General features: G+C 45.2%; 1 long non-coding RNA gene across 1 annotated transcript; it reads left to right on the top strand.

Annotated features, from left to right (window-relative positions):
- Nucleotides 1-15,851: 15,851 nt before the first annotated feature.
- 1700108I11Rik lies at nt 15,852-16,580 on the top strand. The gene is made up of 2 exons (XR_868199.3): nt 15,852-15,952; nt 16,383-16,580. It is a non-coding gene; the product is annotated as an RIKEN cDNA 1700108I11 gene (long non-coding RNA).
- The last annotated feature ends 254 nt before the right edge of the window (nt 16,581-16,834 follow it).

The raw sequence follows: 16,834 nt of genomic DNA, 5'->3' as shown, positions 1-16,834 counted from the left end.
GTCTCTAGCTGCATATGTATCAGAAGATGGCCTAGTCGGCCATCAGTGGAAAGAGAGGCCCATTGGTCGTGCAAACTTTGTATGCCTCAGTACAGGGGAATGCCAGGGCCAAGAAGTGGGAGTGGGTGGGTAGGGAAGTGGGGGGGAGGGTATGGGGGACTTTTGGGATTGCACTGGAAATGTAAATGAAGAAAATACCTAATTAAAAAAAAAAGAAAAGAAAAGAAGGCAGAAAGTACACCTCTGTATTTACATATGCTAACCTCAGAAAGAATATGCAAGAAACCTTTGTGAGAGGAGCTGTGGTGACCTCTGAGGACATCAGGTAACTTCGAAAATGACTAAGAACAGCTCTTCTCTCAGTATTATACACCTAGCCTTTGAATTCTGAGCCATCCGCTGCGCATGCCTTGTGCTGCCCGGAGCTGCTCTGAGTGCTCAGGTCTCTGTCTCTGCGAATCCTCACAGAATGTCCCCACAGCATGGTTCTAGTTCTCAACCTTCCTAATGCTGCGACCCTTTGATACAGTTCCTCGGTGACTCCAACCATAGTTATTTTTGTAGCTTACTCATAGCTAACTTTGAGACTGTTATGAATGGTAATGTAAATATGATATGCAGGATATCTGATACATGACCCCCGAGAGGGAGCGACCCATGGGTTGAGAATGGCTGATCTAAAGCTTTCCACACGTCAGCCCCTGACCTTGTCTACCCACAGCAGTTTTTAATCAGACTGCTAAGCCAGACAGACAAGTGCTCCAACATTAGCATGCAGGGCCAGAGGCAGCAGGAGGAGGCTTGAAAAGATGTCATGGTTTTCCACTTTGGAAAGTGAGAGGTCAACACTGTTTCTCCAAAGCAACGTGCTCAGGAAGATAAGGGACCAGCTCTGTCTGCAGAAGGGACCAGCAGCTTGGGGGGGCCAGAGGGAACTTAGTCCTGCTGGGGACTTTGGTTTTAATAAATGGCAGATACCTATCATTTATTATAATGTAAGAATAACACATGGTCCTAGCCAAGAGAAAAGGGAATCTGTGTCTGTCTAAAGATGTGAGCATGGCCTTTAATCCCAACACTTGGGAGGCAAAGGCAGGCAGATCTCTGAGTTCAAGGCCAGCCTGGTCTATAGGGTGAGTTCTAGGACAGCGAGGGCTACACAGAGAGACCTTGTCTGGGGGGACGGGGGAGGGGAGGGGGGATGTGAGCATGAAGATTTGTATCAGTGGTTTTGAATAACCCCAAACTAGAAGCAACTCGAGTATGCATAATAGAGAAGTGGACAAACTAAGCCCACCAAATGGAATAATCTGGGGGTGGGGGTGGAAAGGGGTAACTATTGATAACCACATTGATAGGTTTGCTTTTATTTTCCTAATTTAAAAATGTTTTTAATTTTAAGTATATGAATTTTAAAATTATTGTATGTTTAAGTGTTTGCCAACATGTATGCATGTGTACCACATGTATGCCTGGTGCCTAAAGATGCCAGAAGGTGGCATCAGATCCTCTGGAACCGGAGTTATGGATGGTAGTGAACCCCCATGCTGGTGCTGGGAATCGAACCTGGGACCTCTGGAAGAACAAGTCTTTTTTTTTTCCCCATGAAAACACTGTACTTTGTGAAATTCATTGTCATTCAATAAATTCTAACACTGGAAAAACACATAGGCACACCCATCTGTTTCTGACACGGTGTGCCCGTGACAGGAGTCATCCGTATGCCTTAAGGAGCACATCTCAGAGGTGACAGGAAAGGCACATGGGGCAGAGATGAAGAAAAGTCCAAGGAAGTAGAGGCACACGGTGGGCAGATGGTGGCTCAGTGGTCTGGGTCGGAGAGGGAGAAAACAGAAGCAGTGCACATTTACACACACAAACTTAAATTTGACTTTATACAGAACTGGACGTGCAAACTGACCTGTTTTACGGAACACCGTCTAGTATATGTTAGCTGGTCCCCACTAGCTAGGGCAATAGAAGGATCCAGACCTTAGGGATTGTACATGTATAGGAAAGTAATTTTCTATACACTGAAAAAAGAAGAGGCCCAGACTATTAGGAAGGCACACAGCAGAAACAAGTTACAAGGCAAGAACTGAGCTTTAAAGTGTCTAATAGAGGAGACGATCATGTGCAAATTGAACCAAGGTTACAGGAGACAGACCCAGCAGCCTCTTCTGAAAGGAGCACTTTTTGTGTACTTGAGACCTCCAAGAAGCAAAGGGGTTGCAGCTGTCTGCAACCCACAGCAGCAAGCTTCATGACCAGAGTCAGCTTACAGTGTCTTGCAGGGAGCATCCTTGTGTTGCCACGCCACTCTCTTTAGGTTGGACCAAGGCTAAATGCCAGCACAGACCCAAACCCACCTTCTCACGTCTTCCCAAGCTCTTCCACAGACAGCATCTGCAGGTGAGCATGCGTAATCAGAACAAGTACCCTTTTGTAATTTATTTATTTATTTATTTATTTATTTATTTATTTATTTATTTATTTATTTATTTATTGGTTTTTGGAGACAGGGTTTCTCTCTGTAGCCCTGGCTGTCCTGGAACTCACTTTGTAGACCAGGCTGGCCTTGAACTCAGAAATCTGCCTGCCTCTGCCTCCCGAGTGCTGGGATTAAAGGCGTGCGACAAGTACTCTTAATTGGCATTCGGCCATCTCTCCACCTCCTGTATGAGTGTTCTGCCTGTGTGTATGTCTGTGCATATGCCTGCAGTGCCCTTGGAGGCCAGAAGAGGGTGTGAGATCCTCTGGAACAGAGTTACAGTTTTCAGCCACCATGAGTGTTGGGAACCGAACTCTGGTCCTTGAACTCTGGTCCTCTGGAGTAGTGGCCAATGTTCTTGATCACTGAGCCATCTCTTCCCTATTTTTCCTTTTTTTTTTTTTTAATCTCTGTATGGTTGGGTGCACATGTGCCACTGTGGACCTGTGGGTTCCAAGCATCAGATTCAGGTTCTCATGCTTGCATGGTGAGAACTTTTACCGACTGAGCCATCTTACCGGCGGCTCCACATCAGTAATTTAAAAAACTAAGGGGGCTGGTGAGATGGCTCAGTGGGTAAGAGCACCCGACTGCTCTTCCGAAGGTCCAGAGTTCAAATCCCAGCAACCACATGGTGGCTCACACCCATCTGTAATGAGATCTGACTCCCTCTTCTGGTGTGTCTGAAGACAGCACCAGTGTACTTACATATAATAAATAAATAAATAAATAAATAAACAAACAAACAAACAAATCTTTTAAAAAATTAAACAGAGCTGAAAAAATAAAAGCCAGGAAAAAATGGGGACCCTATACATGTTTACATGTATATGAACCTTCATGGTAGGAGAGATAACACAGCAGCTAAGAGCACTGGCTTTACTGCTGAGCTTAGTGGGGGACCCTTGTTACCCCAGCACTTCCGTGGCTGAGACACAATCTCAAGCCCAAGGCCAGCCTGGGCTACATAGCAAGATCTGGTCTCAAAAACTAGCAGAGGAGCCGGGCGTGGTGGCGCATGCCTTTAATCCCAGCACTTGGGAGGCAGAGGCAGGAGAATTTCTGAGTTTGAGGCCAGCCTGGTCTACAGGGTGAGTTCCAGGACAGCCAGGGTTACACAGAGAAACCATGTCTCAAAAAACAAAAGCAAAAAAACCCAAAGATGGATGACACACTAGGAATAATTGACCAAGGTTGACCTCTGGCCTCCAGTGTACACGTGCACCTGAACACAATGATAAAAAAAAGACTTTATTATTAATTATTTTTATTTCTTTCTTAAATTTATAGGCTTGTAATTCTACATTTATGACATATCCACTCATCTAACCCCAAAACAGGCCTGGGTAGACAATGTCACTAACCCCATTTCATAGACAAAGGGACTGAGCCGTGCCCCGGATCATCCAGCTGGCTCCCACACAGCAGGGTAGGAAACTCAAACCCAAGAGTTCTCACCAGCACCCATGTTGTCTGAAGGCTCCCAAGTTCTACCACACCAGCGAGGCTCCCAACAGAATACAAGATGGTTGCTGGGTATCAGTGAACCCTGAAGGTGCCATTCAGTGGTCAGAAGTTCTCCGGGTCTCTCTGCTTTTTGCATTCATATCACCTGGGAAGCCCACAGACTCCCCTGAGGAGAACTAAGTGATATCCCATGACGTTACTATCCAGTCTTTAGCCACGATGCGGGAGTCTAATGAGGACACAGTATGGGGAGTCAAGGGAGAAACGACCTGGTCTCAGCACAAGTCAGCAACGCATCCCAAAGCATGCCTATGTGTCTGCCGCCGTCTCAGAGGTGGTTTCTGGAGGCAGTACTCCCCTGTGGGGTAAAATGTACAAGGTAAAGCACCATTTTAGCCATTCGACGCGTGCAGTACAGCAGTGCTTAGTGGACCTGCCATGATGGATAGCCATAGCTACTATCCACTTCCAGAATACTCCACCAGTCCAAAAGGAACTCCTATATTCCTTAAACAGTCCCTCCACATCCCCACCACTCAGAGCAGACAGCTATTCTATCTCCTACTTCTCTTCTGAACATTTCCTATAAATGGGATCACACCTGACCTGAGACTGGCTTCTCTCTTTAAAAAAAGGGGGAAAAAGATTAATTGGTAGTTATGTGCATTGGTGTTTTATCTGCATGTGTATCTGTGTGAGGGTGTCAGATTCCCAGGAACTGGAGTTACAGTTGGAAACACCATGTGGGTGCTGAGAAGTTAATCCAGGACCTCTGGAAGAGCAGCCAGTGCTCTTGACCACTGAGCCATCCCTCCCTCCAGCCACCTCCACCTCACTCCCTTTTAAAGATTATTTATTTACTTTATGTATATGAGTGCTCTGTCTTCATGCACACCAGAGGAGGCCATCAGATTCCATTACAGATGGTTGTGGGCCACCATGTGGTTGCTGGGATTTGAACTCAGGACCTCTGGAAGAGCAGCCAGTACTCTTAACCACTGAGCCATCTCTCCAGCCCAAAACTGGATTCTCTCTCTCTCTCTCTCTCTCTCTTTTTTCTGAGACAGGTTTTCTCTGTGTATCCCTAGCTGTCCCGGAACTCATTCTGTAGACCAGGCTGGCCTCAAACTCAGAAATCCTCCTGCCTCTGCCTCCCAAGTGCTGGAACTAAAGGCGAGCACCACCACCACCACCCAGCAAAACTGGATTCTCTTAACTCAGTGTGTTTTCAAGCCTCATCTGTATTCTACCATCTATCTATTGGTTCATCCCTTGTATTGTCTTTAATTTTTGACTGGGGTGAATTCCCTGACATAAAACCCAACATTTAGATGCATCACTTTCATGAGCCTTAGCACACTCACAAAGTTGCACACCTACTAACCTCCTTCAAACATTTAACCACAAAATAAACCTATGTCTCCTTCCTCTCATTCCCCCCTCTCATCTCCAGCAATCTCCCTATCTGTTTTCTGTCTGTATTAGCTATTCTGAATATCTCATAAAAGTGGAAGCATATACTGGGATCTTCTGTGTTTAATTTCTCTCACTAACTCAATGTTTTCAAGGTTCATCCACACTGTAGTGTGATAATAGATTGTGGTTTTTTTTTTCATGGCTGAGTAATATTTCATTGTGTGGCTATACCAGACTGCTTATTGTCCACCCATGAGGTGATTGTTTCTGGTTTGCAGTTACTGTGTAAAGTGCTATTACAGCATTCATGTACACATTTTTGTTGAAACATTTGTTTTCAATTCTTTTGGGTAAATATGTAGGAATAGAATTGCTAGGGAAATTCTATGTATAATTTAAGAAATACTCACTGGGCATGGTGGCACATGCCTTTAATCCCAGAACTCAGGAGGCAGAAGCAGGTGGGTTTCTGTGAGTTTGAGACCAGTCTGGTATACATAGTAAGTTCTAGGACAGCCAGAGCTACATAAAATAAATACCCTATCTATAAATAAATAAATAAATAAATAAATAAATAAATAAATAAATAAATAGTTGTCTTGTCCATTTTCAGATTGCATTATCTTTTGTTGTTGAGTGACTAAATAATCTTTTTTCTGTTTGTTTGTTTGTTTGTTTTCGAGACAGGGTTTCTCTGTGTAGCTCTGGCTGTCCTGGAACTCACTCTGTAGACCAGGCTGGCCTCGAACTCAGAAATTTGCCTGCCTCTGCCTCCCAAGTGCTGGGATTAAAAGCATGCACCACCACTGCCCAGCTGAGTGACTAACTAATCTTAAATTTGAAAAACTTTAAACATAAAGATAATCATTGTAGTATTACCTGCAACAGTGGAACATTGGCATCTGGTCAATAATCATGCATGGTCCCTGTATTATGTAGTTTCTGTTTGTGCTGGGTTAGATCATATCTCAGGTTATTTGAGCCACTATAGTAAAATACCATTAACTGGGTTGTCTATAGACCACAGAAGTTCATCGTTGTTTTAGAGGCTGTAAAATCCATGATCGAGGCACTGGCAGATGCAGTATCAGACCAGGCAGTTGCAATGCCAGACGAGGCAGGTGCAGTGTCAGACCAGGCAGGTGCAGTGCCAGACCTGGCCCTTTTCCTGTTTCTAGTGTCTTTGTCTTGTATCCTCACACTGTCTGGGGGACTCCCTCATTAGGGAGACTAATTACAATGTTCTAATTCCAAAGTCCCCACCTGCTACTCTACCTGGGAGAGGTGAGGCACTGGGAACTAACACAGGAACACTGGAAGGGCATAAATATTTCAACTACAGTAGATGTGACCCCTCAAAACTCCCAAGCCTCAGCGCCCCCAAAGATGACCTTATGTAGAAACAGAGTTGCTACAGATGTAATTCCAGGGGTTGCACTGTGGGAGGGCAGAACTTAAGCCAGCGTCATTATTGTATTTTTCCAACAGGCATGTGAAGACTGAAGCACACCAGGAGAACACTTGCTATCTCAAAGACTGAGACCAGAATTATGCTTACGTAGCCAAGAGTTTCAATAAACAACCTGAAGCTAGGGAAAGGTCAGGAGACTCGCTGGAGGTTTTAGTTGGGGCACAGCCCTGCTGACAGCTTGATTTCTGGCCTCCAGGATGGTAAGAGATAGATTTGTCCTCTGATATCACCTCCTTTGTGGCACTGTGGGGCAGCCTTAGGAAAGCAATACACTGACGCTTAAAGATGATGCAGAAATATTGGCACGGACACCAAGAGCGCATGTTTGAGTCGCACTCGGCAGCAGGCTTGTTCGCAGCGTTTTTGACCCACTCGATATTCCCTGAGATTGCCTGTAATGGAGATTCTGTAATTCCTACTTTGTATTTAGGAAAACTGAAAACAGTTGTTGAGCAACTTCCCCAAGCTTACAAAAGCTGGTTAAATGAGAGACAAAAATTATGTGTGCAGGTTTGACTCCGAGCTCTACCGCCCCTACCCTGCACATTGTATGAGGGTTCTAACAGATGCTCTGAGAAGTTCAGTGGATCCACGGATGGCTGTCTTCAGTCTGGGTTTGGTGCCCGAGTAGGAAGTGAGGGCAACAGAGCAGAGAGGAAGTGAGGATAACCATTAGGTGTCTGGTCAGATGACTCAGTGAGAAGAGACGCCACGAATACACTCCTGTGACACTGTCCGAACGGATGAGACAGTGAGTTGCTGAACAGACTGCTAGAAAAGATGGGTCTGGAACATTAGAGGAGTGTGGGTCAGAATTACAGGGTTGGGAGCCATCACTACACCTAGCTCCAGGGCTTTGGATGTAATCACGGCAGCGTCAGAGCGCATAGGAAGAGGAAAACAGACATCCAAAAAGAGCCGCAGGGAACTCTGGACGTCGGGAATAGGTGGAGGAAAGGGGGCCTTTTCCTTCTAGCACATTCTACCATGGAAACTACAAAATGGTGGCTTGAGGAGTGAATGGGAAACTGTCCACAGGGTAAGCGACAGCTGAGAGGGACAAAATCTGGGGAGAAGGGTAGGCTGTGGCCATAGCTGCAGGGGACAAGGGAACCGGCTCCCACCACTGTTCATTCTTTTCAGAAAAGTTTCAAGCTGGTTAGATAAAGCCAGTACTCAAAATTAAGTTGTATGGTCAGGTGTGGTGACGCACACCTTTAATTCCAGCACTCAGGAGACAGAGGGAGGCAGATCTCTGAGTTCCAGGCCAGCTAGGATTCCACAGTGAGACCCTGTCTTTTAAAAAAGTTAAGTTGTGAATGCAAACTAAATAAAAAACAAATTTGAACGTTCTCGAAATTCACGTTTCTAATTATTTTGCTATTCTATGTTCTATTTTTTCAAACATGTATTTATTTATTGGGGGGTGGTATGCATACCATATATGACACATGTATGACAGTCAGGGGACAACCTGGGGATTCAGTTTTCTCCTTTGACTATGTGGTCCCCAGAGAGCAAAATGAGGAACTCTGGTAGCTGGGCTTGGTGGCAAGGTCCTTTGTTCGCTGTGCCATCTCTGCAGCCCTCACCTGTGTTCTCATACTTACTCCACTGCGTACATTTGCATGATGGAGACACTACAATAATGTGCTAGCTCTCCAAGCCGACCTCCAGTGACATCAACGGCAAACTCACGCCGCAGAAGTCGGCAAGTGCTGCAAACGGGAGCTCACCTTGCTGATTACCTAGACTCAGTGAAGCAATAAACATTAGGGGCGCAGATGAAATTTAGAAGTGCATCGTGTCCTCAACAATTACGCTGGAAAGGCACAAAATAATGCGCCCAGACTTGAAGTGTCTGTTATCTAAAGACTGCCACCCAGTCCCAGGAGGTCTCACACAGCTCAGATGAACATCATTCTTCCTTTCTTTCTTCCTTTTTTTTTTTTAGGATTTAAAAAAAAAATTTACGTATACAAGTGTTCTATTTGCACATATCCTTATATGACAGAGAGCACCTCACATTCCATTATAGATGTTGGTGAGCTACTATGTCGCTGCTGGGATTTGAACTCAGGACCTCTGAAATATCAGCTAATGCCTTAGCCACTGAGCCATCTCTCCAGTCCCAATGAATGACAGTCTAATATTGTTTTACTTCTGGCGCCATCGGCATTTGTGTTGGCTTTGTCAGTCACAGCCACATACTGGCTAGGACATGAGGGTTCTGTGGAGCTATGTGCTTATTTGGAATACTGTATATGCTATTATTATAACACTGTTCTCATGATAAGAGTAAAACTCACTCCAAGTTAGCGTGTGAGTATAGGTGTACATGTGTGGTCACGTGTGTTATGTGCAGACAACTGTTTGCCCTCTGATACCACCTCATCTGTAGCACTCCGCTGTGGCAGCCTTAGGAAAGCAATACACAGCCACTTATAGATGATGCAGAAATATCAGTGCAGCAAACACCAACCGCGAGTGTTTGAGTCGGTCGCACGCGGCAGCAGGCTGTTTGCAGTGTTTTGACCCACTCAATATTCCTTGAGAGTGCCTGTAATGGAGATTCTGTAATTCCCACTTTATATCTGGGAAAATTGAAACAGTTTAGACACTGGTAAGCCTCCTAACCCTCTAAGAGGCACCGCAGTCTCACCCACGGGACCCATCATCGGAACGGAGTAAGGCTTTCCGTGCTGAGTGGCTAAGAGTGACACCCAATTCACAGGAGGAAACAACGGCTTCAGGTGGGCATTTAAAGACCCAGGGACTCTCTGCACGGAATGATGGGGAGAGAAGCAGAAGCCAGAGACAAAGTGAGGTGGAATAACAGCTTAAAGAGCACTGGCTCAAACCAGCTTTATTCAAGATAGAAAAAGTCTGAACATGGCCATGGCGTGCTGACCCCTCAGTTTCCACCCGCCCTTAGTGTAGGGGTCACGGGAGAATGAGGAGCCTCCATTTTTTAGGTTACAGAGAAAGAAGTATGTTGAAGGGATAATATGCTTTCAATCTAACATAGTCCCCACTCACTGAATGCAAGGGAAGTGGCTGCGTCTGGTGACACAGACAATGTTTCTGCCTGGCTTTTTGGTTGTCTGACACACTGTTTCACTATGTAGCCGAGGCGAGGCTGGCCTCAAACAAGTGATCCTCCTGCCTCAGCTTCCTGAAGCTGGGACTACAGACTTATACCACCGTGCTCTACTTGATCAGTGTTTGTCGGACAGGTGACAATGGTGGCTCTGCTTGACAGGCAAGACACCCTCAACCCAAGCTTTCATGTCCAAATGTGTAAAATGGGAATGATCCCCTTCTACTCAGAAGACACTAGGCTTAAGCTAGGATGACATCCTGTGCATTACTGTGACTAAGTGAAAAACAGAATAGATAATTCTATAATTACAATTATACATGACAGGTGAAAGAAGCTTCATGTTAGTAATGGTGGCCACTGGGTGGCAGGACAGGTTTTTGTTGTTGATTTATTTGTTTGCTTGTTTATTTTTGAGACAGAGTCTCAGTGTACAGTCCTGGCCAGTTTAGAACTTGCTATGTAGACCAGGCTGGCCCTTCAACTCAGAGATCTATTTACTTCTGCCTCCCAAGAGCTGGGATGAAAAGCTTGAGACACCACACCCAAGCTAGGACAGAGTTCTTAGTCCAAAATTCAAAATTTCTACAATAAACCTACTTTAACTTTCACTCTGAAATTACTTCTGAGCTGAGTGTAGTGGCTCATAATTGCAGCATCGGGGAAGCTGAGGCAGAAGGACCGCTGTGTTTAAGATCAGTCTGGGAAGGCCGAGGAAAAAGTTTCAGGCTTCTGAGACCTTGCTAGAAAATAAGGAGAAAGAAAAACAAAACAAAGGAAGAACAACCACCACCTTTTAGCTTTACAGGAAGAGAAAAAAACATTTAAAAGGCATTTTAAAAGCCAGATACGGTTTAGAGAGATGGCTCAGCTGTGAAGATCACCAGCTGTTCTTACAGAGGACCTGGGTTCAGTTCCCAGCACAGATACTGGCTCACATCTGCTTGAACTCTAGCTCTGGGGCCTCCAACACCCACCTCTGGCCCCTAGAGCAGCACACAGAAACACAGAAACACATACATACATAATTTTTTACTTTTTATTTAAAAAAACCCATATGTGATGGCACATACCTGTATCTTGACACGTGGGAGGCAGAGGCAGGAGGACAGATTAAAGGTTAAAAGACAGAGAGCTGGTTAAAGGCCACAGTGACTGGTCCACACAGTGAGTTAGAGGGAAGTCAGGCTTACAAAGCAAGACTCTGACACAAAAAGGAAGGGAGGAGCAGGGGGGAGGAGGAAGAGGAGAAAAAGAAAAGAAAAAACCTACCTTAACACTAATAATGTAATAAAACAAGTAATATAAAAACGATCTAAAGCCGGGCATGGTGGCGCACGCCTTTAATCCCAGCACTCGGGAGGCAGAGGCAGGCGGATTTCTGAGTTCGAGGCCAGCCTGGTCTACAGAGTGAGTTCCAGGACAGCCAGGGCTACACAGAGCAACCCTGTCTCAAACACCAACCCACCCCCCAAAAAGATCTAAAGTATCTATATCCATAGGACATAAAACAACCAAAAAATCTTCTTGCTACTCATATACCTAGCATAGCTAATTTATTTGCAAAGAACGGAAGCAGAGGCAGGTGGAACTCTGTAGTAGGTTCAAGGCCAGCGTGATCTATAAATCAAGTTCTAGCCCAGCTAGGGCAACACAGTGAAATCCTGTCTTCCAATGGGGTCAGGGTTGGGAGGACTACAGGATTACTCAGAGGTCAAGAGCACCTGCTCTTGCCGAGTACTGGGGCTTGGTTCCTAGCACCCACTTGGTGGCTCACAGCCATCTGTGAGTCCTGTTCTAGTGGACCCGATGCTCTCTCCTGGCTTCTTGGACAGTAGGAACACATGGGGCACAGACACACCCCAGCAAAGCAAAGCATACATATAAAAATAAATAAATCTTAACAACAACAAAAAGATAAGACAAACTCGCTGGGCATGGTGGCGCACGCCTTTAATCCCAGCACTCGGGAGGCAGAGGCAGGCGGATTTCTGAGTTCGAGGCTAGCCTGGTCTACAGAGTGAGTTCCAGGACAGCCAGGACTATACAGAGAAACCCTGTCTCGAAAAACGGAAAAAAAAAAAAAAAGAAAAAAGATAAGACAAACTCAGGGCTCTCTTCCTGCCTAATCCTGTGAGTTTTAGTTATCAGGGGGCTGTGGAGCCAGGAACAAAGAGGCTATAAATTAACCTAAATATGACTCAAATATTTAATTTATGCATTCATTAAATTTTTACCTGTTATCAATCTTAGAGTTCCAGGTGTTAATGGCAACTCTAAATTAAAGTCAAATATAAGCATTTGCATAAAAGCATTAGAAGATGATTAATAGGTATTTCCACACAGCTGCAATCTATTCTGCACTTTTAGAGATGGAAAAAAAAATAAAACCTACAAACATTTACCTATGCTAATCCTCATGAAATTACAGACAGAACACACTCCAGCTTCCCATGCACTCAACCGCAGTAATAGCATTTTTATTGCTAGGGTCATATTTCGCATTTCCTGATTTTGGAAAGCATCACAATTGGGCACCCTTGACAGTTAGGCTGATTTCCACGGTATTCCTTGAATATTTATGTGTTGGATCCCAGAAGGAAAAGAGTGATTAGATCTATTCATGTCAGCAAATTCTCATTTATGTGTTTTAGCATTATTTGGGGAAATTTTTCCAGTTGCATGGGGCCTCAATTTGAGATGCCCTAAGAAGCCGATGGACTTAGAATTTTTTTTTTTTTCAGCAAAGGGATTTATCTATGCTGACTGAGAGCTGGGCCACTGGCAGCTCAGATCCAGTTATGATTCCTAAAACACATCCAGGCTGGTTTTATCTGATGCCTCTGCAGGAATTGAGGCCACGTATTAATGCACTGAGATAAAATCAATTTGAAAATTTCTTAAATCAAATACCAATCCTAGAGTAATACTCGATGTGTAGGAAAGGCAGCCAACAGTAATAAGAAGCCAATTATAAACTATAAACCACTCGGCTCAGATACCCTGCTTTGTTACTGGCAAGGCCCATTACACACGGTTTACACAAGTTAAAGTCACTGACGAGGCAGACTCACTATACACACACACGTGCACCTGCATGCTAACCCTTCTCCTGCCCCTGCATTTAATGTAACGACACAGCTCAATTAACAAGGACCCCTTTGCGTGATGCCACACCTAAGAAATCATTAACAAACATCTTCCCAGCCTAGGAAGCTGGGCAGTCAAGGGCCAATTTTAGAGTCAGTTTACGCTGTAGTTTATCATTTAAAAATGGGACTGGCGGTGAGGCCGGTGAAGACTAAATCTAATCAGGCACAACCCGGAGCACAAGGGAACTAGACAGATATGGGTACTGTTAGACCCTTGCTACTCCATCTTTCCGAATCCCTATCTTCAAAACAACCAAGCAGACACAAGTGACTTAACCAGTGCCACTGTGTGCTACACCTGCCAGTGGCTCTTCTGCAGGGCAGATGGCAAAGCTGCCAAGCCTGAAGTATTCTAATTGCTTTCAGTCTGCGTGAGCTGTGGAGAGGATGATAGGTGGGCGTGGGAAGGGCTCACCACCACTCCACCCCACCCCACCCCCGGTCCATGGCCAAACATCCCAGCTATCTCCTTGAACTGCTGACTGAGAATATACTGCTGACCTTTCACACTGATCTGCACAATGGTGCAGAAGGAAGTCTGTCTTAGTCATCTCTCGCTCCCTTCCTTAAGGCCTGAAACTTCTGTCCTGCGCCACGGCAGCCCATCACTAGCCATTAGGATTCCTCAGCTTCTACCTTTTCTTGTTCATTCTCCTCCACTCGGATGACACATCCCACATGCACAGTACGAGTCAGTCACCCTTTAAACACACAGCCTCTAACTCAAGAGGACTCTTACATAACCTTTTGCACAAAGACCTGATCTTGCAACGGCTGATCACTGACTGACCTTCCGTGCCTCTGCTCTGCAGAAAGCGGCAATCTACAGTTAGAGGCTCTGACTCAGATGACTTGTGTGGGCTGGGTGTCATTCTGATGCTGTGATCCCAGCACTCTGGAGGCTGAGGCAGGTGGTGGGAATTCCAGGCCAAAGTAGGCATAATCCTGTCTCAAAAACTAGTGGTACAAACGTGTCACCACCACCCCCAGCACTCAGGAGGCGGTGGCAGGAAGATCAGGGATTCAAGGTCATCCTCAACTATTCTTAGCCAGTTCAAAGCCAGCCTGGGCTAGATGTAAGACCTTGTCTCAAAGACGAAACAAGATATTGCTGGTGCTGAGACATTGATCTCTTGAACAAAGCACATGGCTAAGGCTGTCCCTGTGAGAGTACACTGCCCATTTACTGAGATCCCTGCCTTAGCATCACCAACCTACCTTCCCAACCTCACTAAATTTGCTTGCCTTCCTTACCATATTCAGGATCTGCACTGCTGTGCCAACCCACACCAAGCAGTTTTTCAAGTTTACACAAACTCCTTGGGAAATACTGGTACCATCTTCATATATCTCAGCATATAGCGGGTTCCTTCATCTTCCTCGGTCTCATGGCCATTCCGTCTGACTGTATTAATCACTAATTCCTATGCTCTTCCTCACGTTCTCTTATTGCACTGATGTTTAACTGAAAAGAAATGTTCTTCTCCTACCCCTTAATAATTTCTTGCCAGTTTGTCATGTTCCCTCCCCTGGTATCCTCAGTGGCTAGGATAGTGGGTAAACACGTAGCAGGCACACCGCACTCACTCACAGGAGGTTGTCACAGCACTCAACAAGCTGTGTTTAATCCCTTGGGGTTTTGATACATGGACTCCCTATGTAGCCTAGGTCCTCCTGCCTCAGCCATCCAAATGCTAGCTACAAGTGTGTGCCACCATGAGCCCCACAGCTGGGTGTGGAGAGACAGGACCACTGGGAGTCCTAGGCCAACCTAGGTTTTTGTTTTCTTTTGGTTACGTAACTAGAAAAAAAAAAAAAGGAAAACTTAAGAGCTGCCAAGATGGGCTGGTGAGATGACTCAGCGGGTAAGAGCACTCTTCTGAAGGTCCTGAGTTCGAATGCTAGCAACCACCCATAAAGAGATCTGATGCCCTCTTCTGGTGCATCTGAAGTCAACTACAGTGTAACTTATGTATAATAAAAATAAAAAATAAAAAGCTGGCAAGATGGTTCAGCAGATAGAGTGGCTTGGCATCAGCCTACAATCCAACCTCACTTCCTGGGACTCAAAAGTGGAGGAACCAATTCCTGCAAGCTGTTCTCTAACCTCCACACAAATGCTGTGGGGTACCCACAAACACATACACAAATTAAATGTAATTTTAAAAATTAAGGTTTAAAGCCAGATGTGATGGCACACACCATTAATCCTAACATTCGGGAGGCAGAAACAGGTGGATCTCTGTGAGTTCAAGGCTAGCCTTGCCTACAAAGTAGAGCAAGCTACAGAGGGAGACCACATTGGGGGGGGGGGGGCAAAGTGTGCTGGCACACACCTGTAATCCCAATATTATCACCAGGGCAGATGTTCCCAGGCCGTAGTGCCTTAGATCCACATGGAGATAAGACCCAGGTGTTGCGGCACCTGTTCCTTCTTGGCTGTGGGGAATCTTTCCTTGCCTTCTGTGGGTCCCCCATACTACCTACAGTGCTAGCTTGGGGGCCCGCCCTTCATCCATCTGCGAAGCCAGCAACATTAAACCCAGGAAAGGCTCTCTGAAGAACTTCCATCAGTCTGCCAGTTCACCTAGGAAATGCCTATTTCAGCACTGCTATTCACATGAAGCCCACTCATCATGTCAGGCCCAGGAACTTTAGCTGCACGCATCTGAGGAACCATTATTAAGTCACAATGCTTGTTTGTTTCTGTGTTGAGGCCCTGGCTGTTGTAAACCAGGCTGTTCTCAAACTCGAAGAGATCTGCTGCCTGCCTGTGTCTTCTGGGTGCTGGGATGAAAGGCATGCAGCACAACTGCCCAGCTCAATGAAGACTTCAGTGGCATCAATCCCACCAGGTAGACAAATCCAACACTAGGAGAACCCACCACTAAACTAAGTGCAACAGAACTTCTGGTGGTCTTTATAGGAGTAATCCCAATGAAATAAAAATTCTCACTGGGAGACAGAGAGGGCAGTGCATGCCTGAAATCCAGCACTTAAAAGGGGCCGGAGGATAAAAATCCCAAATAAGACGTCTGGTCTACATAAGAAGTTATAGACCAGCCTATAGAGACCCTGTTTCAAAAATAAAAAACCCAAACCACAAAACAATCTATGCTGGAACAGACTCAAAGGAGAATGTAAGTTTAGTTTTACTGTAAATTAAAGAGAAATTTAACTGTAGTGTTCAATTCCCAGTACAGGGTGTGTTTCTGTGTCAGAACAAGGTAGATGTGAAATCAAAACGATTTGTCTTTTGTATGTGTACACACTTGTGTGTTACAGCACAGGCTCCAAGGATCAAACTCAGGCATGGTGGCCATCTTGCCAACTCCTCAAACCAAATAAAGACAGGTTCTCTCTACAAAGCCATGGCTACCTTGGAACTCACTTCACAGACCAGGGTGGTCTTAAACTCAAGTGATCTTCCGACCTCTGCTATCCAAATAATGCCAAGATTAAAGGTTTATACCACCAACTCCAGCTTTTTTTTTTTAAAGATTTATTATATGTAAGTACACTGTAGCTGTCTTCAGACACTCCAAAAGAGGGCATCAGATTTCGTTACGGATAGTTGTGAGCCACCACGTGGTTGCTGAGATTTGAACTCTGGACCTTCGAAAGAGCAGTCGGCGCTCTTAACCACTGAGCCATCTTGCCAGCCTCAGCTCTGACTCTTATCATGCAATAAATAGTATGTTTATAAGTTGGTGGGAATTATGTAGAAAAGTTAATGA

Source organism: Mus musculus, chromosome 4 (genome assembly GCF_000001635.26).
Source record: "Mus musculus strain C57BL/6J chromosome 4, GRCm38.p6 C57BL/6J".
Classification (NCBI taxonomy): Eukaryota; Metazoa; Chordata; class Mammalia; order Rodentia; family Muridae; genus Mus; species Mus musculus.
The sequence above is the reverse complement of the archived record's forward strand: the minus strand, read 5'-3'. Positions and strand labels throughout refer to the sequence as shown.